The following is a 25,761-nucleotide window of genomic DNA, read 5'->3' as shown; positions in this document are numbered from 1 at the left end:
ATCGAGACAGACAACCATTTACACCTATAGCCAATTAAGAATACCCAGCTAACCTAACGAGGATGTCTTTTGACAGTGGGAGGAAGCCAAGAGTGCGTGTAAAGAACTCATTCCAAAACAGGAAAAGCGCTAACCACTGCAGCACCACGTTGACTTCTTTTGGGAAATATCTTTGCAATTTTTGCATGTTTTTAGGAAAATTATGAGGAAAGTTTCAGTAAACTGACCCATAAAATACAGCATTATTTTGTCTTTAAGTTGACATGCCAATTTGCACATATGCAAAGACCATTACTGCCATTGTAAAATAAAAAAGGTCCTATAAACACATAACTAGAATAGATGTTTAAGTCTTTGATTTTGCCCGCCATCGTCACCCACAGTTGACAATCATAGTACATGAACGAATTTTTTACGTCTCCTGTGTGATGATGAATATTTGAAGAATTCTACTTTTGTTGATTTTTGCTGCTCCTATCCTTATTCCCTCCTTAAAATGATTTATTCCCTCTAATCCCATTTTATCCAGCAACATATTTTCATCTGTTTCTAATTTATCTACGTTTAAAGAATCATTCTACGGTTTACTATAAAATCTAAAGAGTCTTTCAGCTATCATATCCCTCATTTGAGGCTTGAATAGACGTGAATCCCTCATTCAAGCAGAACTCTGGAGATTTAGGTGTTCCATTGTGCACATTAAGAGTAATTTAACTGATTATCTGACATTAAAACATTGAAAACTGCAATTTCCTCCAAACAAAACAAAGAAAATCTTTGTTTTCGCTGTAGGAAGTCGACTGTCTCCAGCGGTCACTGTTTTACACAACTGCAGCAGGATGGATGGACGAGGAGGAGTCTGAATGACTCCTACCGTCATTTACGAGAGGACTGCGTGTGTGTGTGTGTGTGTGTGTGTGTGTGTGTGTGTGTGTGTGTGTGTGTGTGTGTGTGTGTTTGATTTCGCAACGTTATTGCTGTTGGAGCGGAGTAGTTTATAAACACTGGACGCAAACAGCATCCCACTCACAGAGGTTACGCAACACTAAAGAACACACACATACATACACACGCACACGAACACACCCCTATTGTTGCACACAAAGCATTTCAAGCATAAATACATAGACACATATAGAAAAACTACAACCGCTGTCTACTCGTATTGTCTTGTTCTCTACATTCACTCTGTGTAAAGTTCTCGGGGTCAGAACAGCTGGGCAGGCGAGAAAGACGGGGTGATAGAGAGACAGGAGGACAGAAAAAGAAAATAGACAGGAAAAAAGACAAAGAGAGGAAGAAAGAACGCAGACAGCGGTTTGAGGCCGAGGGCTGATAAGAAAATGAAGAAAAGGAGAGAAACACAAAGAGAGGAGGAGGAGGGAGGGAGGTGAGCAAGGTGGGGAGGACAACAATGGGTGGAAGGGAGAAGCAAAGAGAGAGAGGACAGCGTTAAAGTCAAACACGAACTTCCAGGTTTTTTAAACTCTTTTGGGATCAGAGCGGAATTTGACCCTGATGCTAACCCAGTAAAGGTGCACCACGGACCAGTTTATGTCCGACACTATTTTCACACACCGGCCTTTAAGGTGTCGCAGATAAATACAGCAAAATAAAACCAGTACTGGTACCAAAAAAGAAGATTAATTCATAACACACAGGAAAAGACCCAGGGAAACAGAGTTAACTATAAAAACAATTAAAAAAAGAACACTAAAAACCAATAAAAACCCTAAATTTTACACCTGTGCCTGAACTCGCGGGCCCAGTACCAAACAACTCACGGACTGGTACCGGTCCATGGGCAGGGGGTTGGGGACCGCTGGTCTAGACCAAAATACTAAATTTTGCTCTACAAGGGCCTGATATCCACTTCCGAGGACACTATACTGCCACTGTTCTATCGAAATGTAAAGCGAATGTCCTCATATGTCAGTCTAATTTCTCTCAGAAACAAAAATCAGGTAAAAAGAAAAAAAAAATCTCGTAATTCTTTGTTTTTACATTCATCAGGTCCCAAGAGAAACTGAAAATGCATGCCATGAAAGAGTTCAGGTCTTAGGAGGTTAAAAGTAAAAAAGAAAGTAAACTCCATCTGCAGAACAATCACAGTGGCTCTGTCTGACTTGAGACCAGGGGGAGACACAAACTTCTCTTGATGGGGTTGCAGCACAGTTCTGGTACCAGACCTCACTTATAAAATATAGAAAAGTTACTGTAGTTAAGTTTAGTTTCTCCTTTTTTTGTCAAAGCCACAGGGAGCTTCAGATTCAAGACCCTCTGCTCTACAATGAAATGAAAAACACAAAGAAGAATCACGTCTGATGCGTCCAGTTTATGTCGTGATGACTTCAACAGGCAAAATCTGAAAGTGACCATGAATCAAAACCTTTGCTGTCTGTCCTTGTGGCAAACATCCAGCCCAGCGCTAACAGGAGTTAAAGACGGGAAGCCTTGCCATCTTGACATGGATGTGAATGTTTCGGTCTGTAGACACAACAGGCTGCAGCAGCTGATTGCAGCCCGCTTCAGACAGACTTGCATGTTTTTCTGCACATACTGACTGTTCTTAAATACCAGAGAATCCAGTCTGTTCCTGAAACAATCGTTCTCTCTCTCTCTCTCTCTCTTTTTTTCCCTAATGAAAAACTCCCTGCTCTGCCTTCAGGAAGTGAGTTCATTCACTTTAGCCGAGCTGAAGAAGAAGTGGTTCACGTTTGTTTTCTAGCAACGACTGGGGGAGAAGGAGGGAGCTTTATGTAATGCGTTGGCTGAACCTCAGATTCCTGCTCTGTTGCTCATCTCTACAGCAAAATCACATGACAAGAGAGTGAGAGAGAGGGGGGGAGAGAAAATAACAGAGAGAAAAAGACAGTAAAAGAGACAAAGAGAAGTCAAAGAGAAACAAAAAAGTAACCCTTGGAAGAATCTAATGAAGACTGATACTGAACTGTTTTTGTAACAAATAAGTGATGAAAAAAATTCTGCTTCATTATAAGCAAATTATAAATAACTTCCTGGAGTATTTCTTGACCTCTCGAGCCACCATGACAAACAGACCATTTAGTTTTTTCAGGCTTGCTATAAATAAACCAGATTTCTGGAAATTAAATCGCCGTAAAACAACTTTGGGGCATCAAGCCTTGCAATTACATGCCTTACCAAAGTGTGCACATTATGTAACTAGGTCCTGCTCTCTAAACAACACAGGAGATTGTTTGTCAGTGTCTATGCATCATCCACGTCTTTGTTTAGATCTGAACTACTTTAAAGGTCTGTGTTCGCTTTAGACCACTGTTCTAGATGAGTGTGCAACATGAGAGCGATACAGTAAATGGGTCAATTGTGGACTTGGCAAAGGGCCTTTTGTGTTTTTTTCAAACTTCTCTGCTGCTGAGAGCAGCATAAATCAAGTTTAGGGTTAGCTCAAGCAGGCTACAAAGTCCAGAAAATCGCAGCAGATCAGCTGGGATCAGCCTACATTACCCGATCGCTTTACTGATACTGCTCTATGGATCCAATTGGCAAATCTCATCTAAATCGCTCTAGCATGTCCACAGTTGATGCAGATCTGCATCCTGCTTTCAATGTCATGATCTGTTCAATTCATACCAAACCACATTCACTATCTATAAAATACTTTCGCCACTTTTACTTTTAAAGCAGCAACAGGGAGACACAAAAGAACCATCACAATTAAAAGATGACTTAAAATCACAGTCAGTATCTCACAATGGGACAAAGGCTAGGGAGCAAAGGTGTATTTTTAAATGAGATTTAAGTCTGCCTGGTGTGCAGTGGCAAATTGTGCCACAAATGAAAAAGCAACTGTCACGTCTGAGTTTTCTCTTCAGAATCAGCAAAAGTATCTGGTCTGCTGACCTGAGTGAACGAAGACATGTGGGTCCAGCAATTTACACAGATAAGAGACTTAAAAAAATAAATTCAGTTTGATTCAGTTCAATTTCAAATAATATTTGAGTGGAGAGCCGACAACAATCATCTATGTGGATGAACATCCTTTTAAAGAGGAAGAAACCTCTGGCAGAACGAGGCTCGGGGAGGGGCAGCCATCTGTCTCGACCCGCTGGGGTTTGAGGGGAAAGAGACGGGAAAAAAACAGGAGCATAGAGAGATCACACACAACAAACAAAATGAAAAAAGAAAAACACTGCAGGAAAGAGCAGGCAAAAGTTAGTAACATGCAATAGCTGTACAATAAATGCAATGCCAGTGAAAAGAGGTGAGAGGAGAAGAAATGTTCAGTGCAACCTGGGAAAGTCCCCCAGCAGTCTGAGCCGACAGCAGCACAACTAAGTGATGGCTCAAGGTAACCTGATCCAGTCCTAACTATAAGCATTATCCAAAAAGAACATTTAAACCGCTCTTAACATTAGAGAGGGTGTGCGTCTCTGAGTGCACACTGGGAGCTGGTTCCACAGGAGAGGGGCTGGATTCTGCTTCCCATTCTTCTTTTGGAAACTCTAGGAGCCACAAGTTATTGATGCCTGACCTGTTCTGTAGAGGGGTCTTGCTGCTGCTTTTCCAGAGCAGAGCCTTACTGCCAAATATAAATTATTGCAGATGGAAATAACAACCTTCTTTTGACCAAAAACCTCCGAACTGTAAATCTGCAGCACTGACAGAAAGCACAAATGGGTTTAGCAGGTCTGTGTACCCACCTGAGTGTAATAGAAAACAGTGTCAGAGATCAAAACTGACACCATCACAAAGCCTAAAAAGAACATGATCGAAACTAGTGAAAGGAAATTTACGCATTTAAAAAACTGGATTCATTAAATAGTTTGATATTTTTTAAAAGCATTTCCGTTCTGCATCAATACAGAGATTATTGTGTAATAAATTAACACACAATATAGCTGAAGATAGTTTGCATCAAACAAGTATGTTATCATAAAAGAAAAGTACAGAAAGACTAGTTTTGTTCAGCGCACTCTGGTCTGTGGGGCATTTAATCAATAACTTTAAATCTTATTAAAATCAGAGTCACATTATATGGAAGCATACAAAACTGTCTTTGTTTCAATTATGCAGAACTTGCACTTTGAGATTCTTTGCCTAGCCCAGCTATGTGTGCTTTAAATGATTACATCACTGCTTAGTCACAGTCACTCTGACAAACATGAACATGGGTGTTTCCAGTGTAGAAACCATTGTGCAGGATGCCCAGGCTCATGTCCAGCTTATGTGCACTTTTGCATTACATGAAAAAAGACAATGTTATTTTGTAACAGATAAACTATAGATATATAGAAGAATAGCTATGTACTCAGACTATTTGCTGTTAGTACAAAAGTTCAGCATAAAAATATATTTAAAGTAGGGCTGCCACAAACGATTATTTTGATAATCGACTAGTCACCGATTATTTTTGCAATTAGTCGACTAATCAGATCATGCGTCCATTGGACGTAAAACGTACAGCTTATTGCACCAGCAGCATCTGCTCTTATATAACTACCATTAGCTTACAGCTTTAAGTGTTTAAGGTATGTGCTAACTAAACACAAAGACAAGACGATAGTTTATTAAATTTTAATGAAATTTGCAGATTGTTTCGGTGGAGTTTAATAAACTCAGCCGTCTGCTCCCTGCTATCTAAAATATAACAGGACACCGGAGTATATTCTCGACCATCTCACACTTCTGATAATCAGTCGTCTGCTTGACGTTTATTCAGCTGCGTAGAAACTATAACTTTAATCTCAAACCGATTTACTCAGGAACAAATAAAATACAAAAAAAAGCCAAACAATAACATTTGTAAGTTATCTAAGTGACTTATATATCATGTTTAACCTGAGTAGCGAAAGACGGCGGTGGGTTTGAAAACGATTTGCCGGGAGTCCGGTGTTCTCACGGGCTCTAGTTAGCCTTGAACCCCGGCTGGCTATCGAGCTAGTGGGTAACAGACGTCTCCGAAAACGTCGGAGCGCTTTTTAAAATATGTGGTGTCTCGATAAACTGAGCAGATATTTGAGGTTTACACAGCTACATTCTCGCCTGAAAATATGTTAAACGTTTATTTTGTGACCGAGAAAGAATAATACAAGTAATACTAAAACTAACTAGCTGCCGCCATTGTTGGAAACTGAGCTGGGCCGCGCTATGAATTCTGGGACACAGTTTCTTCTTCTTCGGGATTTAACGGCAGCTGGTATCCTTGTACATGCTGTGCTGCCATCTTCTATTTCTGTCCGTTATTACACTCTTAAATCCTACTACTTATTCCTGCGTCTTTTGGGATCTTACAAAGCTTCAAATGACACGTCGACTATTAAATTAGTTGTCGACGATTTTGATAGTCGACGTAATCGTGACTGGTCGACTAATCGTGGCAGCCCTAATTTAAAGTACTGCATTTTTCGCACTATAAGGTGCAGTTAAAATCCTTTAATTTTCCCAAAAATCGACAGTGCACCTTACAATCCCGTGCGCCTTATGTATGAATTCTGGTTGTGCTTACTGACCATGAACCGATCTTATGTGGTACACGGCACTCAAAAATCTGTCAAAAAATGTTTTAGTACAACTTTGGTAAGCTACGAAGCCGCACCGCTTGATGGATAGTCAGAGCATTACGGCTAGCGCTTCAGGTTCCAAAGTCAAACGAACATTGCGGCATCACTGAGAGTTAAAAACTTTCATCTGTAATAAAATGTTCAGCGTTGCTGCTTTACCAGGTGTAACAGTTACGTTTAACATCCATGGATCCATGAAAACAGAATTTATTAAATTTAACGGAGTTAGAAGTTAGTTAGCTCGCTAGTTTCTACCTAAACATGATATAGCATGTTCTGACAGAGATTTCTGAAAAAATTAAAATGTTAAACAGCTATGTTAAACACAGTGAAGCTAGAGGATGAATAGTAACTTTTTTCCACTCGATAAAAGTTAACAGACGAAAGCCAAATCAGTTCCACACCACTGAAGTTGCAGCATTTTTACAAACCAATTTTGGTTCATCTGTCATTCAACGATCCGCTTTCGCCCTTCTCATTCTCCGTCGTCGCCATGCTTCTTCTGCCATGTGCGTATGAAAACAAAGGCACTGCATATGCACTTTTTACCCATATTCTATTGCGATATTTAAATTTTTTTATCATTGCCTAATATTATACCGGTATTACTGTGAATGGTATGATATGACCCAGCCCTACATGAGGGTTCCCGATGTTTAGGGACAAATGCAATTGCATGGCAGGATGTTGTAAACGGACCAAACTTCAGTCAGGAGAACAACTGAGATAATCCATCCACAATACGAGGTTAGTCAATAATATACTGCAACAACATGGGAATAGAGCAGCTGCAAGAGAATTCAACATTAATGAATCAATGGTACAGAAGTGGAGGTGGGAGTTTGACTGACTGTTTTGTTTCGCTTAACCCTTTAAGATCTACCATAGAACCAAGTCCGCCAGAACTTATATTATATTTTTACATGCTGTAGTGCCATTTTTGGGAGCATTTCAAGTTGCTATACATCAATACAACCATTACAGCCTAAATTTTAATAATATGAATGCATTAAGTGCATAGTAATTACATAAATTGCAAAAAAGTGCAATAAACTACAAAAAAATTGAAAATCGTTTTTGTTTTTTTAAGATATATTTCTAGTTAGAGAAATTTAAGAGGCTTATCCCTCAAAACTGTAAATATAAAAAAGTTGCACAAAATAGTTTCCCACCACAGGAAATTTATTTTGAGTGCCTTCATAGTTTTATTTTTGAAATACACCAATTTTTATACACTGCAGGAAAAACGAAAATAAATATTATAGTGCAAATTTGCAAAAAAGCAGCATATGCATCAAAATAAACTATTTCCAGCAGTGCAATTTTAGTTCTAAGCATCCCAGAAACGACACAGAAAGTCATAAAGTCAAACATAACTTTTAAAAACACCAGTATAAGCTCATGAGGCCCTGATGGTAAAAAACTACATTTCCGCAAAAATGATATCACTTCCGGTTTCGGGCAGGTCATGGCGGACATGCGATAGTTCGCGCTGACGTCTGTTCCAACGTAGGAAGTGTTATGAACAGCTGATCGGATCGGCAAAGTGTGTTTCTGGAATATTATGCTTTTGTTGCTGCAAGTGCTTTTTATGCAGCTTTTGCAAAGCTATATGTGGAAGGAAACTGTGACCTAGGACAAGCTGATGGCATAAGATGTAAGTACAACTTCTCTGGTTTCATATGCAAAAAAAATTATTGCGCTAGCTCACGTGGTTGCAGTGCTACCGGGATTTAAAAATAGTTACGCAAAACGGAGCATGCCCGCTCTGACCGTTTTTAAAGGGTTAATGCACCTTATAATCCATATAATCCATATGTATGAAAAGAGACCCGTTCATCGACAGTGCGCCTTATGGTCCAAAAAATACGGTAACTAAAGTAAAAATATTATCCTCATTTCCAGTGGTTTTGGGCATTGGCATTTACAGTTCACACACTACACCATGATTGCTAAAGCCACAGTTCAGAAAAGTAGTAAACATTTTTAATGCAAACGTGACCAACAGGTGTTTAAAAAGGTTAGAATGTCAGCCACGTGGGAATGGGATTTTATAAAGTAACTGGAACCACCCAAAGGAAAAAGAAACGATCATCAGTTTAAACCAGTATGAAAAAGTTGACTGCCGCCAAAAATAGTCACAAAATACTAACAAACTACAATTATGTTCATAAATGGGCATGGCCATTAGAACGCATTCATACCTTTACTTTTACTTCAAGTACATTTTCCTTATTATACAGAGTAAACTGTCATTGTCCTTCTCTAATTCCCCTTACTTACCTCCTCTCTCCCTATTTTTCTTTTCCTCTCCCTCTGTCCCTCATTTCTCTCTCCTCCCTCCTCCCGTCAGAACAAACTGAAGCCAAAAGCCTCAACATTCCAAACATTCAACGCAACCCAGACCTCTCTCTCTCGCTCTCTTTCTGTCTTTCTCTCCTTCTGTGTCTCTCGCTCACACAAACACACAGGAATCCACATGCCTTTCTCCAAGGCTCTCTCTCTCGCTTACAGCTACACACAGGAATCTACATCTCTCTCTCTCTCTCTCTCTCTGGTTGATGGGGTGAATGAGACAGAGTTCACTGAGAGCAAAACTGAACAGACCCGCCGAGAACACAATAGAAACCATTAGTAACAAACACTGACCTAAAATTATCTGTCGTTATGCCTGACTTCACTTTAGGGAAAAGGGATCTTTGAGCAAGACTTTATTATAAACCAATCAAACACACACACACACACACACACATATTCTAGGTGATACCACAATCCCACTCTTTTGTCAAGGACTATGGACACAATGTTTTAATTGTCTTTATGATGAGTTTCTGTAGTTTAAAGCCTTTAAATGCATAAATGTGTTAATTAAAAATGATTTTTTCAATTGTGATTGCTTCTATGAATCCCAGAGCCATGTTAGCTGGTCTGTATCACTCTCCATCGAATCACCATTCTAATGAACAAAAACATCTTTCTGTGTATTCTCACTAGCACTATATTATGTACCCATGTTCAACTGCTTGCTTATGCACATTTCTAATTTGCCAATTACATGGAACCAAGTCAATGCATTTAAGATCTGCTGAAGCTCAAACCAAGTATCAGACCGAGGAAAAAAACGTTTGGCAAGACTCTGAACGCAGCATGGTTGTTGGTTGGTGCTGCATATTTCAAAAACTTCTGATCTACTGGGATTTTCCCACACAACCATCTCTAAGGTATGCAAGAAAGTATCTCTGAATGTGCAACACATTGAACCTTAAAGCAGATGGGCTACATTAGCAGAAGACCACACCGTGTGCCACTTGGCACACACGGGTTCACAAAAACAGAAACAATGGAAGTAGAGACTGATGTATATACTGATATAGGATTTTAAGACCAATACTCATACCGATACTTGGTGATTCAAAAATCTGACATGTCGTTCAAAACACAAGTTGCCAGTAGGAAAGTTACCTGTGGAACATTAAAACTCATGACATGTCTGAAGGGCATTTCTCCTTTAGCTTTTAATTGGCCATTAAAATGCCAATACCATGTTGATATAGCAGTCAGGGTCTAAACAGAAGTTTGGAAAAAATGTTGCCTGGTCTGATGTTTCTCAATTTTTGCTGCGACATTCTGACATGGTCAAAATTTGGTGTAAACAACATGAAAGCATGAATTCATCTTCTCCTGCATCAACAGTATAATGGTTTGAGTGATACTTTCCATTTTTTAGCATCCTTTGGGTCCCTTAGTACCACTTTAGCATGGTATGAACACCACAGTCTGAGTATTCTTCTGATGGCTGCTTCAGCCAGGATAATGTGCCATGTCACAAAGCTTAAATCATCTCAAACTGGTTTCTTGAAATAAACCAGTGATTTGTAGTAGCTGGTAATCAAATGGCCTCCACAGTCACCAGATCTCCAGCAGAGCACCTTTGGGATGTATTGGAATGGGAGCTTTGCATCATGTATGTGCAACTGACAAATCTGTAGCGATGCTATCAAGTCAATATGAATCAAAATCTGCTGTAAAGCCTTTCTGTCACTGCAGCAATGTCTGCCTGATTATGCAACACAATAAATGAGGCTGCGCTCACACAATCATAGAGGCCTGTTGGGTCCAGATTGTAATGGAACACACCATCAAGTTGTTAGACGGTAAAGACTCCCAGCTGCTTATCAACAGAAACAACAGAGCAATTGCACGAGAAATAAAACTTCCATAATTAGACTCATGAAGAGATTCTCTTATCAAAACCGTACCACACGACCGAGAGCAGCCAAATTCAGATGTGTGCTCACCGTCAAAACATTTTGCGCCATCCTTCTTCCCAGTGTTTTCCTTCAAATAGCGCTGTAGACATATCGAAAGCCAAAAGAGGGTTTTTTCATCTCTTTGTGGGTTGTGATAAACATAGACTCATGGCCATCCATAAAACCCTCGCTTTAGGCTACATTCACAGAAAATCTGCCGCTTTTATTTTCTATCCACAGCAGTGTGAGTTAAGTTTGGTGATACTCAGGTCACAAGATGTCTAGACTTCAAGTTCAAACTGGGCTAAAACACACACACACACAAAAGAAGCTATACACAGCTTTCACAGTGCTGACCATGCTGTGCAAATCAACTGTAAAATCTGTGGAGTCCTTTCTTAAGTTCATTTCATACACAAGCACAGCTATGAGCAGAAACAGTGCCTGTTCAGTCTGTGCAAAACTTTGTGGTCATTTATTGTTGTCTGCTATAGACTGCTGTCTCTGTTCAGCGCTTTGAGGTCCATGTTTATGTTCTTTTATTAACTTTTCTCACGGAGTGAAACTGCTCTTGGGAGTCAGAAAAACGTTTAAGATGCAAATGTAACCCTGGAGCAGGTGATGGTTGCGAGGTCTGAACTCGAGCCGAGAAGCAGCTGGTTTAGAAAAAGCTGCTGGCATTTGAAGAATGTGAGGAGCGCTTGACTTAACATGTAAAGCTTTGAACTGACAGCAAAGACCAAAGCCAAGTTAAACACAATTAAATTCACCGAAAAGTATGAATGGGGGACATGCTAAGCCTAAAACTGGGAAATTCCTGCTAACTCCAAATTTCAAAGACATATTTTACCCGATCTTAACTGATTTGCTAACATCACCTCTGGAAATGTTTGCATTCAAGAGTCACATAGTTTTAATTAGAGCTAAAAGGTGTGTGAAATGTGCAGCTGATGCCAGGAAATGAAAGCAAAGACCAAAATTGGGTCTTTTTTCTTATCTTTACTCATCTTGTGACATCTGGCATTTTCCTTCTAACTTCTGGGTTGAGAACCAAAGAGGTAACGAGTCCCAAAAAGAAAGGCCCATGCATGCAAGCCTCGAGATCTCCTCGCAAGACAAAATCCTCACAACCTGCAATAACAGATAAACTATTTTACCACTAATAGAAAACACTGTACAGTTACTTTTACTGGTATTGGGAATAAGCCCAACTGTATTTTAAACACATGTAGTATCCACCAAGAAATTGACGATAGATGCAGCCCTATGATTGGCAAATAGTCAAACCTTCTGCAAGACGCATTTTATTGACAATATTTGTAGTACATCTTCCTTTTTAACTGTTTCGTCTAGCATGGCTGAGTAACTGCTAAAACTTTCAGTGAGTAAACCATCACAGTTTTCAAACAATTACTCAGAACTGGCCTTGAAGCAGTTCTGAGTAAAAGATTACATAAAACTCTTCAATGTTTTGTTTTGCAAGTGTTGCTTCATTCACATCTTCTTTTTAATTGATTCAGTGCTGCTCTTCTGGAAATCAGATGGAGAATTTGTAACTACTCTGATATCAAAATGTCACTCAAGACTCTGTTGCTTAAGTCTGAATACAAACCCTGGAGACACGACAAAACACATGCAAGCAAGCACACACCTGGAGCCATTTAAAACACACTCAGGACCATACATCCTTAAAGCACTGCAGGTTTATACACATGCATGCACCTACATGCAAGCAGTACACACACAGATATACACACACAGGTATGCAGGGTATCATAATTCTGTCAGGAGTGGTTGGAGGTGGAGGGAGCAGACGACTCCTCTCTCTCAGGAGGCTCAGTGAAGTTATCACTGAGCAGACACAAGTTGACGCTGAAGAACTGTAAACTAAAATCTGTTTCTGACATCAAACAGCATTATTCACGACTCCTGTCACTTTAAAAACGGCCACTGTTTGGTTTTTGATACCCAACAGTTTACTGTTTGCACAAATTTCTACAGCACAGAGTACATTAACTTTAATGTGACGGTCCAGGCAGATGGCAGAACTAGGTCTCGTTTAGCACACGTGGACTACAGACATCCCAGGATGCACTTGGTGAGATGCAGAGTAAACCCAGTCTGTCACCAGATGATTACACAGACCACAGAGTTGCATGAGCTAAAGATCAACTGGCATATTCAAGGGCTGAAGTAAATCTGGCATTCATTTGCTTTATTTCATCCATTACTGGTGATAAAAACTCACCAGGGGCCTGTGCTAACAAGCAAATTCAACATACCCAGTACAGCCCTTCCTCGGTTGCTTTTACTGACCCTAACACTAAAAACCAGGTTTAGCAGTCACATGAAAGTGGTTAGGAACTCAGATAAATACAGATAAACCATTCAAGTCAAACTTAACCCTTCAAAAGAAAGAGGCCGTGTTGTCAGCACATAACCAGTCACAAACTTGTAGAGATCCATGTGTAGCAGCACGGCATTTAAAGCCAAGAAAGTAAGGTGTCACAAGAAAGAAAAACGCAGCCTATCTAAGATCTGACTTCAGTTTAACTGACACATTGCTTGTATTAAGGTAGCTATTCTCATGGAGTGCAAGACAATGTTCCCTTGTGTTCTTCAAGCTCCAGTTCCCGAGGTTTTAAACCAGCTGTGAGCAAGTACAAAAAAAAAAAAAAACAATTTGAAAAAGTCTGTAGGTTTACTTACTCATTTTAACTGTTCAGTCAACAGGGGAAAACTGCAATGAGTCAAGTTGTTCATGAGAATCTATACTCCTTATGGATGATTATCACGGAACGTAAGAGACTTCAGACATTCTTTAAAAACTACGTAATCTCTCACTACACAGGACGGGGATTTTCAGAAATGGTTGATGCTGTTTTCTGGAGAAGTGATGGGTCAGCAGGTGGTGGTTATTATGGGGATAAACCCTAGTAAGACTTGAATAAAAACTCAGGAGAACTCAGGAGAACTGAAAAAGAGTGACTTAACTGTTGAATATACTTATCTGCATATTTACCAGCCTGACTTGCATGCATGGGCAGGAGAGAAATTTCTTAATGAGCCAAAAAGCTATAAACCAACAGCTAACATCCCAAAGTGCATTCAGGGCATCTTTGGATTCAAACCAAACCCTTCTGCAAATCAACTAGTCAAATCCACTCAGCAGACTCATAAATGTGCAGTTCAACTCATCTTATAGACTTTTAGCAAAAGTACAGCAGCACTGATTTAGTACATTGTAAAAAAATGCACAAAAACAAGTTATTTTTTTTATACATAAGTATAGGTATTGATTCTTTAATTTGATTACCAGAAGATGTAATACACCAAAATGGAGTGTACTAACAAACTACTAATTTACCTGTCTGATACTAAGGAGCAATACAGGAGCCTATGGCATGGTAATCAATTGGACTAATAGATTAGATCAACCATTACCAACCCACTTGTCACAAATCGGCTGCAAGAATCCAAACCAAAATCCAAAAAGGTGTCTCAGGGTGGGTCGTCAACAATTGGTCTAATTGATTAAATGGTAAATGGTAAATGGCCTGCATTTGTATAGCGCTTTTCTAGTCCATAGGACCCCAAAGCGCTTTACACTACATTCAGTCATTCACCCATTCACACACACATTCACACACTGGCGATAGCAAGCTACATTGTAGCCACATTGTAGCGACTTTAGAAAGAATTCTCATCAAGTTTGTGGCAACAGTCAGATAGATGCAACTACAAAAATCAAGATGCTACAAATAATTAAAATCAGTGTGCTCGACAAAATGCAAGGGACACTTACCTCATATTATCTGGATTTAATTAACAAAGCTACACAGGAAAGTTTAAAAGATCACTGAAGAGGGGAAGTCAGGAAAGGTCTGTCCTGATCGTAATCAGTCTCATAGTCACCATAAGGAGGGTGTGATACATCACTGAGGATTGTTCACCCTTTCCTCACCCCGCAGGACTAACAAAGGTGTCAATGATCTTACTGGAAGTAAACGGGTGGGAATATGACCGCTACATTAACCACAGCTGAAGCAAAACACATTCAGTAACTAGTGACTTCACATGATTCTCCAGCAAACTTTTCAGCGGCAAGTCGTTCATTTGGAAATTGAAGCTTGTAAAATAACAATGTTTTTATGTGGGTACTTTGCAGCAACAGTTAAACCAGCCATTGAGGGCTGTTATGAGAGAGTTACTTGAAAATGATTGAGCAAGAAATGGATCCCACACTGCAAGAAATATGAACAAAAGCTGTGAATGGGAGTGTCGGCGGTTGAAAAGTCCTTCTATAAGACTTCTAATAATGCAGAGTAGCTACACAGAGTATTTGAGAGTGCAGTGACAAGTTGTTTTTCTTATTTTAAAACCAGATAAGACTCAATCTCAGAGCAGACAGTGCACAAACCACCAGAGCATCCCTTTGGCAATTTACAGAAATGTAATTTTAATAAAGTTGTGATAGGCACGGACGATTTCAGTCAATATCATCTTCTCTCAGCAGCTGCCATGTTGGCCGTTCTTCTTCTGCTCTTCATGTGCCTTGCACAGATCCACTCTAACAGATCCTCCTTGTGGTTTCTTAAGGGTTTAATGAGCTGCTGGCTGCAGCCTGGCTGGTGGAAACTCAATACACTTAAACATGGGCTCCTTTAAACTTATCTGTAATCTGTTCCTTCGGCTCCAACCGCAGCTACTATCTGCACACGTTTCTCCAAAAACTATTGTGGAAGTTTCCTGTAAGTGTTTGTGTTTTTCAGTGCGTCTGTGGTGGGATTTCTATGAAAAGGCTTTACGTGAATGTCGTAATAATACCTGACGAGAAGGTCGAAGAATTTATGTGGTAACTTAATGACCTGAAGTTAAATTACTTTGGATAACTTTTTCTAAACTTGTGAAAGATTTAGTTGGGCGAAGGATGATATATCATATTATATATTATAGCATTATATAATATATAACATGCGAGATACAATCTAAAAAAAGGTCTACTTTTTCCTAGATTCCCACAGATAGATGGCTTTATTGGCTCCAGATTGAGCTGGATAGATTTTAGAAGAGATGCAACTCCAATGCCGTGCATATTGTAAGTCTGATGATCCTTTATGGGAAAGCCAGAGCGTTCATCGAGATTCTTGAAGATGGTTTGATGTCATCTTGTTAACGTTCAGCTCAAAGCCAGACTCAGAGTGCAGAGAGGCCAAAGCATTAAAACAAAGACTATTTGGCTGTAAAGTGACTATCCCCTGCTTTCTATCAACACATCGACGGTGTAGGTTACCACGCCAAGGTTTACAGACATCAGTGCATATGCAGATAAAAGAAAGTCTGAGCAGCATCTCTCTGCTTTCTCTTTAGCACTTTCCGCCAGTGGCTTGTTGCCACTCAGAGTCCAATTACACACTTCCCATCTGGGGACTCTCAGACAGTATCAATTCTTTCTCTGTAGCAAAACTGTAAAAGCAAACATGCTACATCTTTTAGCATGAATGTGAATCGCTTTGGCTGAGCACCAATATCTTCTTTAAAAAAGGGAAATAAAAATTGAAAAGAGAGGGAAATGGTCATTACCAACAGATAGACCAAAACAGATACCCAGACTTGCTATTTAAATGTTCTTAACACCTTCTCACGTTTGACTGAAAACACAAGGTTTCATCACTCAAACAATGCAAACCGATGTAAGATCTTTACTTTGTAACAAGGCTCTGTACATGGGAAATATCTGCATTTTCGTACCTTTTTTCCTCTTTTTTGGTGCCCTTTGTTGACTCACAATGGAGCAAAGAATAATGAAGGTTAGTTTACTATTGCGCTCATAAGATGAGCTTGTCTTTGGTGGTTTTTTTTGACACCCAAGAAACAGTTTCTTCCTGCAAACAATTAGATTTGACGTTTGTCACAGTTTTACACAGAGCTAAGGTACAGACTTCTGCATCAATGCTCCCTCGGTGTTTTCCCACACTTCACTATATTAACAGCCACCCAAGTATACTTGGCAACTAATTTAAGCAGTTTCTTTGTATACAAAGGGAGAACAAATAAGTTTGAAAGTTCAGCTGCTGGTAAACAACTAGCCACGGTCTCACTGCACAGACATGCCTCTATGCCAAGCTCACCAAGATTGCAGAGCAAAACCGAGACTGTCGCCAGCTGTAGTACAAGACGGAGGAGTTGGAGAGACTCACTGGAGAGGCACCAGGTTACATTGCTATCTGTTACTTCACTGTCACAAAGAACGTGGCCAGTGTAACATTTGCAGAGTCCTTTCTGCTAGAAAAGAAATCTAAATCGGTGAAGAACGCCGCAACATCAATATTTCTTGAGAAATTTGGCTCTCGCCAAATATTTTCCCAGTTAACAGAGTTAATAAAGTTTTACATGTGGAGACTACAAAACTTTTGCAGGTCTTTGTCTCAGTTGACTTTTTTTCCACCTCCCCAAGAATCACCTCAGTATCATGTGATTTAAGGTGAAGGTTTAGGCATCATGAGCTTATGATGACAGCAGTAGCAGCGCAAGATCGGATCCTGCTTGTTATATTCTCGGCTGCTGTTACACTCAAACATGACCTATACTTCTTTAATAAGAGTAATATACTGCACAGTTGGTATAAGAATCATCAAGTTGAGCAGAGTGAAGCGTCTTTCATTGCTTTTCTTTGTGAGTGAGCTGAGGTGTCAGCTCTCACAGTGTGAGCCAAACACTGAGCTCCTGCTCTTGTGCAATCACTCTCTCCATGTAGCTCCAGGCTGCTCTCAGAGTCTCTTCAAGAAACAACAAATGAAATTTTTACCATCTCACGTCATAAACATGAAGCCTCTTAAATACCTGCAGGGGTCGGATAGTCACTGACTCAACTCCAGGCTGATAGAAATAACCTTGTTCTTTGTTTGGGGGTGGGGTACTTCTCACTGTTAATTACTTTTTAGAGAAATCGCTTTATCTACAAAATGTCAGAAAACAGTGTCTCCATTTGTGTCTAAGTGTCCTAAAATATCAGTTCACTGTAATCTAAACAGCACGTTCTCTCATTAGAGAAGCTGGAAGCAGAGACTGCGTCACATTGTTGGTCGATAAGTAGTTTCCAAATAAACCACTTGTATTATTTACTGTTAGTCATAGATATTCACAAACTGGCAGTATTTAAATCCCTTTCTCACAGTGGGCTCAACTTAAGCCTGTATAATTTATAACATTTGTTGTAAGTCAGGCTGATGAAGTGAGTTTTGCTTTAAGTACCATAACTAACCAAGCTGTGTATTAAACGTTAGTGTCAAACGTTTGTGGTCACCTTCTTTGCAGTTTGCTGGTTATTTGTTGGTTTGCTGATCATTACACTGATTTGGGGACTTTTAAAGGGAGTCCGATTCTATGACTTTCCTCCCCTTCGAGAGCTTTTCAGCAGAATATTTCAGACAATAGAAAGTTTAGTTAGTATCAGTAAATGAAGGCATCGATAAATAGTCTGTATTTTAGGACTTTAGCATCAGTGTACCTAAAAAAATGCAAAGAAAAAGTTGCTTCATTAATATTTTGACACTAATTTTGGAAACTTGTGCAATGTGTCTGTGAGCTGAACAGCTATATTTTTCCACTACAAAGTAGGTTGGTGCTATAGGTTTTTACTTGCCTGTTTGTTAGAAGGATTACTCAAAAAGTCATGGATGGATTTCTTTCTTCTTCTTCAGAGGTGGGGTTTGGCCCAGCTTAGGGCAGATTAACTTTTGGACTTGTTCCAGATCTACACATTTTTGAAAGGTTCCTTTACTACTGAGAGTTAAAGCAAATTTAATAACGGGACAAATCAAACTGAAAAAACAAAAACAAAAAACTGGGACACATCATCTTGATGAGCTCAAGAAAATCTCATAAACTACCTCCAGATCCTTCTGGACTCGGTTCATGCATGGTGTGGAGGGGATTTTCAGCCTTGCACCGCTCTCCTCTTTCTTGTATTCTGTACTCTCTTATTATTCCAAACATCGGCTGCTGGGGAAATGCATCTAAAGCTCACGCTTATCGAATTTCTAAATCTACATCAAACTAAACTGTCAACAGATGTTCTTTTGCTAAACCCTCAAATGTCTCTTTCTTAAGTTTAGATACTAACACATCCCCGGCAATAACACAGCTTAGATATTATGAAAGCCTGGAATTATTTACAGGCAGGGAACATATAAAATATGTGTCAGATGACTAAAAGAGAGCTGTTAACAACTTAAAAATTTGTAAGGAAAAAAGTTACAGCCATAACTGATGTGGAAACCATGTTTTTTCCATTACAACTGTGTCAATATTGTTCAAGAAGACTTTTGACCACTGTGCTGAGCCTGGCACCACTGGCTCAGTGTTTAAGACTGTCGCCTGACAGCAACAGGGTCCTGGGTTCAAACCAACCTGGGCAGGGCCTTTGAGTGGGCAGTATGCATGTTCTTCCTGTGGTTTTCTCTGGAAGCGCCAGTTTCTCCTGCCCTACTGCCATTGAAAAACATGTTGGGTTAATGCTGCCTGTGTGAGCCAGTAACACACCCACAAAACATGATTCTTAATATTAAAACCTCTTCCTGGTTAAAGGAATAAGATAACAGCGCAGTAAATAAGAACACCATGACCTTGATTTATTAATTTTCAACATTAAGTGGCAAAAATACTTGGTAAATGTAGTATCATCATCATTTTTGTCCACAACCTGCATGTTTTTGGTCATATTTGGCCATTTGTGTTTGCATTCTGCTTTTGCATATATTTACTTTTGAGCCACAGATGAAATTAAGGTTTGATGATGATCATAGCGATACGGAAAACAAACGTACTGGGGTTTGCACTTCAAGGTCTGCTGCTGTGAGCCATAAGTTCATCCTTGTAACGTGAGCTGACTCAGTGCTGAACATGAAAATAAACCAAACATGATCCCACTGCAGGTGAAGAGGTCAGCAGCAGCACGCACACATGGACCTGCATGCAAATACACTGTACATGCAAAGCTTATAATAACACAGCAGACTACAAACTTTTACACCAAAGTTCTGTAGACGCACCTCTGCATGCAGGACTCTCACAATGCAACCGAAAGTCCTGCTCTCTGATTGGCAAATCCTATGTGTGCTCACTTGAAGCAGTTAACAAGCTGTTCTAAATTAAACGGCAACAGTACCTGTCTGCTGTCTGACTGGTGACATTAACTTACTGTAAACTGCAAACACATGCAATGTCTTTGCACACAAACATGATAATGAGCTCTCTCTTTACACGATAACAACATAACCACAGCAGTTCACAGTAAAATATACAGAAGACCTCATTTACTCCTGTATTTAAGCTCTGTGATTTATGCTCACTTTGGTGTAAATACCTGGCTTTGATTAACTTTTCACTTTGGTGCTAAACCTGTTACACATTGTTCCTTTAAAAGGCTTCACAGCTTCTGCCATTAAAGGACTTTTCTAGCTCAGTAATGCATCTGCATATATATTATCAACAGAAATACAAACACAAACTAATGCACAGCGAGCTGTTCTGCACTTGTCTGCATCCTGCAATACTTTATTTCAGTCAACACAAATTGTGCATCCCCATCAACAGCCTATAAAACTTTACCATTTACTTCACTGAAGGGTAAGGAGTCGTTAACTGGTGCTGCAGGGAGGCTGGTGCCAGAAGGTTTTTAGTATTTTTTTCACTATCATCAAGTTGTTTGCACCACTGGTTGGTATTTTGCATTAGACCAGTAACATATTTTAACCCTGGGGTCCCCTCACCCCTATAGAGTGTGCTAGTACAATTTATAAACATCTAGAACCAGATGAGGTCCAAACACGAATCTACAAGTGAGCCATGAAGTTTGTCAGTTTGTTTAAAAAAAGCTATCACAAAGAAGTCATCAGTCATCATCCAGGTTAAAACTCCTTCAGTCTGTGTGAAGCAACCTATTGTCAAATCATTGTGAATAAAAAAAATTTAAAAAAAAGTGTGTAAAGTGTGCGTGTTAGTCCCCATAGGGAAATAGTTCCTCTGCATTTAACCCATTCACCCAGTGAAGCAGTGGGCAGCCGCCAGTGCAGCGCCCGGGGAGCAGTGTGTAGGGACGGTACCTTGCTCGGGGGTACCTCAGGGTAGCCGTTCAGTGGAGTCGAACCCCCGACCTTCCGATCATGGGGCTACCACTCTACCTACTGAGCTATCCCTGCCCCTGGGAATATTTGAAATCGCAACAACACAAAAAGATGTAATGAATCCAACCACATCAGAAGACAACAATCGAGCACCCCTACAGCGCATGGTGTTAAACATAATCTGGAAGAGGGATGATTGTGAAACAGGACAGAACTATACTTCTATCACCTTCTCTTTTAGGGAAAAAAAACATTTCTATACCTTGAAACTTGAAACACATCATGACCAACTGAACATCTAACCTTGTGGGCTTTTTCAATATCATACTTTTCATCTTCAAGTTTTACGTTAAACAGTTTAGTTTTGCCTTTGTCCTAAAAGATTAATAGTAATTCACTGACTATTTTATTTCCTGCACATTTTTCTACAGTATTCCCAGAATTTTCAAACTCCTCCTCTCTGTAAACCTAATCACACCTTTGTTTTCTGACATGTCTGTTGTTCGGACGGTAGGATTAGTAGGTCAATTAGTAAATATCTATTTGCAGCTGGTTGCATCATGTCTTGATTATTTTTCCTGCATCTTTCTCAATACAACAAAGAAGAGATATGATGTCCCATCTCATCTAGGCCTCAATATAAAGAATCTGATTTCTGCCCTGTTACCATCATGCACTTTCATCATCACGAGTTTTCCCGCAGCGTGGATCCTCCGCTCTCAGTCCTTTCAAACCCACAGAAAGTGTCAGCTGTTTTACCTGTCCGCAGTTTCCCTCCGGGTCCACACCAGCAGCGAGCCTCTCTCCGCTTCGATTCGTTTTTCTCAGAGTGCAGTCCGGCTTCTCTTGAGTTTGTTGTCGGAGACAGACGTAGGAGCTCACAGGATCATGGTGAACAAAACTACCTCCCGGATGCTTCACTTACGCGACTTTTTACTTTACTTCTTTTGCTCTTATTCTACTTTTAACGCAGCAGTTTGTTGAAAGAAGAAGACATACACCAAGGAGAGAGGGACAGAAAAAAAAGTTTCTGTGTATTTACATCACATCCCGTTTCCGAAGAGGAGGAGGAGGAGGAGGAAGGCAATGAGCCCCCTGAGTGTCTGACATCTGAGCCTGGAGGACATGCGCACAAGAGCCCTATGAAAGGGACTACGGAGGGAAGATAGGGCTTTTACATCAACGTGATGTAAAGTGCAACGTGTTATTATCATAGTACTTACACGGAGCTGCACTTTCAGCTAGTTGCTGTTGAATAGCGCCATATTTAGCGGCACAATGGCTACTAAATGTCGCTAAATATCCGAATTACGCTTAGTTCACTGTTCAATCGCACATTAAAAACCTTACAGATCCATTCATTCGATTTATTGATTTTTAAACGCTTGAAAACAAATGAAGTTCAGCAACCAGTTAAAAAACTGCCTTAAATTACCACATGACATGCATTAGATTATAAGTACTTCATGGTTTTCTCCCCTAGTTACATTTACTTGAACATTGCTGGACTTACTGTTTGAAGAAAACATTTTAGTTTACACTAAATAAAGGATAATTAATAATTTAACAATTTTTACCTTAAAAACGTTTACTTTTCTGTTCATTTGGATTTAATATTCAGACTGGTAGTTGCAAGACTTTTGCTGATAAACGCCCCAATTTTAAACTTTCAAAAGTCTCAAATATGCTCTAATATTCTTGGAAGTCGTTCTTAATCAGGAGCATTTTACTAATGCACCTGGATTTTTGAAGTTAATATAAGCTATTAGCCCGATATTGAACGGTTTAGTGAAAGGGGACATACCATTGTTTACTTATTGTATTCAGTTGTTTTATAATTTTATTTATAGTTGCACCAACCGTGGAATGTGTGCTTTTTTTCAGTCTGACTGTTTTGGCTTTTATGGTCTTGTACTGCCTTCATGAGCTGAAACAGGGGATGTGCTGCGTGGGATGTTCCCTTCAGGATACTGTGGGCTTTGCTGTTACAGAGCTCCTGTAAGGACAGGAGTGCACAGCCGAGGACCTTCTGTGCTGTGCTGATGATGACATAGCCCAGAAGACCATCGACTTTGATCATCATGGATCCTGTTCCCAGTTTAATGAGAAAGGTTGTTACTCTCAACTCAAATGCTGTGTGGTTTGAAAGCATTAAAATGTCTGAAAAGAAATATCTAGACAGTCTCGTGAGAACAGCAAAGATCATTGTTGCCACCCTCTCTCCCATGCTGGAGATCTTTAACCACCACTACATCTGCAGGGCTTCCATCATCATCCAGGACACCCTCGCACCCTTATTAAAGCCTGTTTTCCTTCCTACCATCAGGGATAAGATATAGAAGACGAACCAAAACCAAAAACCTTGCGGTTCCTCAACAGGTTCATACCTCAAGCTGTGAAGCTGTGAGAATCTTGACCGTTCTTGCCCCCCATCTCTGTTCACAGAAGCATTTTATATCTGAGTGGACTCTGTGACCCACCTGTGCCTCACAACTTTGTAGCACTTAAAAAACAAAGTTGAATCTTTTTTTACGTTAAACATACTTTGCATAGTAAGTTGTTATCCTACATAAGGACTGTATTTTAACAAACATATGCAGTTATTCTAAAACCACTGTGTGTGTGTGTGTGTGTGTGTGTGTGTGTGTGTGTGTGTGTGTGTGTGTGTGTGTGTGTGTGTGTGTGTGTGTGTCTTTTAGCCAGCAGGTGGAAGCAGAGGCCTGCTTATCAGCATCAGCAAACGTACTGAACTTTTAAAATTCTCTGTTACAAGTGGAAGCCTCTCACTGGCAAATATTCTATTCAATCTTGAACAATACACACAGAAAAGGTCAAATGTGCACACATATCATGAAGCAGGAAAGAGAAACACACAATGGAAAAAATGAGTTAAAAATACAGTTAGAAAGATTTTTGTTGAAATGTTTCTTAAAGAAAATAAATATATAATTGGTAAAAATCTGTGTATCATGTGCTCGCAGGTATATGATGCATGTTTCCATAAAAAAAATGACATCATTTACACTAAATCCAGCACACTGGGGAGCTAGGACATTATGTTTTTTCATCATCTTTGCATAAAAAAACTTCCATATAAACATTTAATTGTCAGCAAATAGTTTAATGTTATTCTGAGCTTTTTTGTTGAGTAATTTATTCAAGAATACAACATTTTTTTTAGGTCTTTATAACTTATGGATACAAAAATCTTCTGTAGGTTATGTTTTATTCTCTGCTTGTCTTTCTTTAAGCAGCACATCCAGCTGGGGGAGCTGCTGCTTGTTTTTCATTATTTTCCTTAAACTCGTGTTTTGCATTACTTCACACATCACTTCCTCCCTGTGGGTCACCCGGTGTTGACAAGAGTTCCCTCAGTGTGGCGTGACGCAAGAGCTGTGTACACTACAACAAAGATGGCAATTAGAGGGGAATCCGCCACACACTCATTATTAGGGATGGGTATCGTTTAGGTTTTATCCGATACCGGTGCCAAATCGGTACTTTTGAAACGGTGCCGGTGCTTAAACGGTGCTCGAACCGGTGCTTAAAGAATGGAGAACACAAACTTTGTACAAAAACCTCTCATGTTCAGCTGTTTCTTTTTGTAAAAAGATAACAATGTTAGCCTTTTCTGCAGCTATGGGGCATATATGGTATGATTCTTGGCTGGAAGCAGTGCTTAAACAATGGAAAAAACACAAACTTTGTCCAAAAACCTCTCATGTTTAACTGTTTCCCACTTTTTCTTTGGTCATTTTAGCCTTTTTGGCCAGGGTGAAGGGAGTATCTGCCATCAAACAAGAAGACAGCTGCATGTAGCTATGATGATGTTTGCTAGTTCACCTTACATGCATTAATGTAATAACGTGGTTAGCCTACTCAACGTAAATTACACACGAACAACATGAAGCTACTCATGCAGAGAAGAACGGCTGCTGCTGCATCATCATCCGTCATCATTTCTGCTACACTGGCAGGGCTAGGGGCCAGCACTCTATTCTTCGGGTTTTTGGGGGATGTTGCTCCGGGTCCGATAACTGGCAACCCACCCGACGTGCACGGTGTGAGGTCTCGCAGCAAGCTATCAAATACGGCGCATTTCTCGGCTTTTAAAAAAAACGCTCTGCGTCGCCAGGTGTTTCATCAGATTCGAGGTGTTACCTCCTTTGACAGTATCACAGTATCAGCTTAAAGCACTTGTTGCAGGCTGCTGAGTTTGCATATTTTGCTGTGAAGTACAGCCAGACTTTCGACCGCTTCGCCTTGGGCATTTTTAATCTGTAGCTCTGCTCTAAAAGAACGCACGTACCAGGCCCCGCCTACTATCCTCGGAAACGTAAAATGATTGGCTAGAAGTGTATCACAGCTCAGGAAAAAAAAGCACCGAAATAAAGCACCGAAATGTGCGCTGCTTTTCGGTCTGGTTACTACCGTTTATGTCAGAACCGACACCAGTACCCATCCCTACTCATTATCCTGTTTCTGTCACTTCAGGGGACGTTCGCTTACATTAAGGTGAATTCTCTTAACCTTATACCTAAACCTTACAGTCATGCATTTATAATATAATATATTAAATATTAAATGTAATGTCTACGTAACAAAAGTTTGTTATGTAGACATGGTTTTGTCTCTGTAATATGTCACAATGTGTGACAATGACTGTGAATTTTTTTTTTCTGATCAAATTCTTAATAAACTAGAAACTAAATTCTCCCCTCTTTTGGTCTTTACCATTAAATTGATTATATTTCCACCCAGTTCATAATAACAAGGTAATACATATTTAAATGCTTAAAACCCAAAACAAACCATGTAACTATGTAAATTCTTATTCAGAGG

At 39.8% G+C, this 25,761-nt stretch overlaps 1 protein-coding gene across 2 annotated transcripts in view; it reads right to left on the bottom strand.

The window, feature by feature from the left end:
• ddr2l (discoidin domain receptor family, member 2, like) overlaps positions 1 to 21,985 on the bottom strand; it is a 35,833-nt gene extending 13,848 nt beyond the window's left edge. Inside the window, exon 1 of one of the 2 annotated variants that reach the window (XM_080893323.1) lies at positions 21,679 to 21,985. The gene's annotated coding sequence lies outside the window, so the exon portion shown is untranslated. Of the gene's footprint in view, positions 1 to 8,825; positions 8,958 to 21,678 lie in introns of those variants that run through there. The other variant, XM_080893324.1, reaches the window with a different exon arrangement.
• Positions 21,986 to 25,761: the final 3,776 nt, after the last annotated feature.

Source organism: Rhamphochromis sp. 'chilingali' (genome assembly GCF_963969265.1).
Source record: "Rhamphochromis sp. 'chilingali' genome assembly, chromosome: 10".
In the NCBI taxonomy this organism is placed as follows: domain Eukaryota; kingdom Metazoa; phylum Chordata; class Actinopteri; order Cichliformes; family Cichlidae; genus Rhamphochromis; species Rhamphochromis sp. 'chilingali'.
Note: the sequence above shows the minus strand (reverse complement) of the source record. Positions and strands in the feature narration are given on the sequence as shown.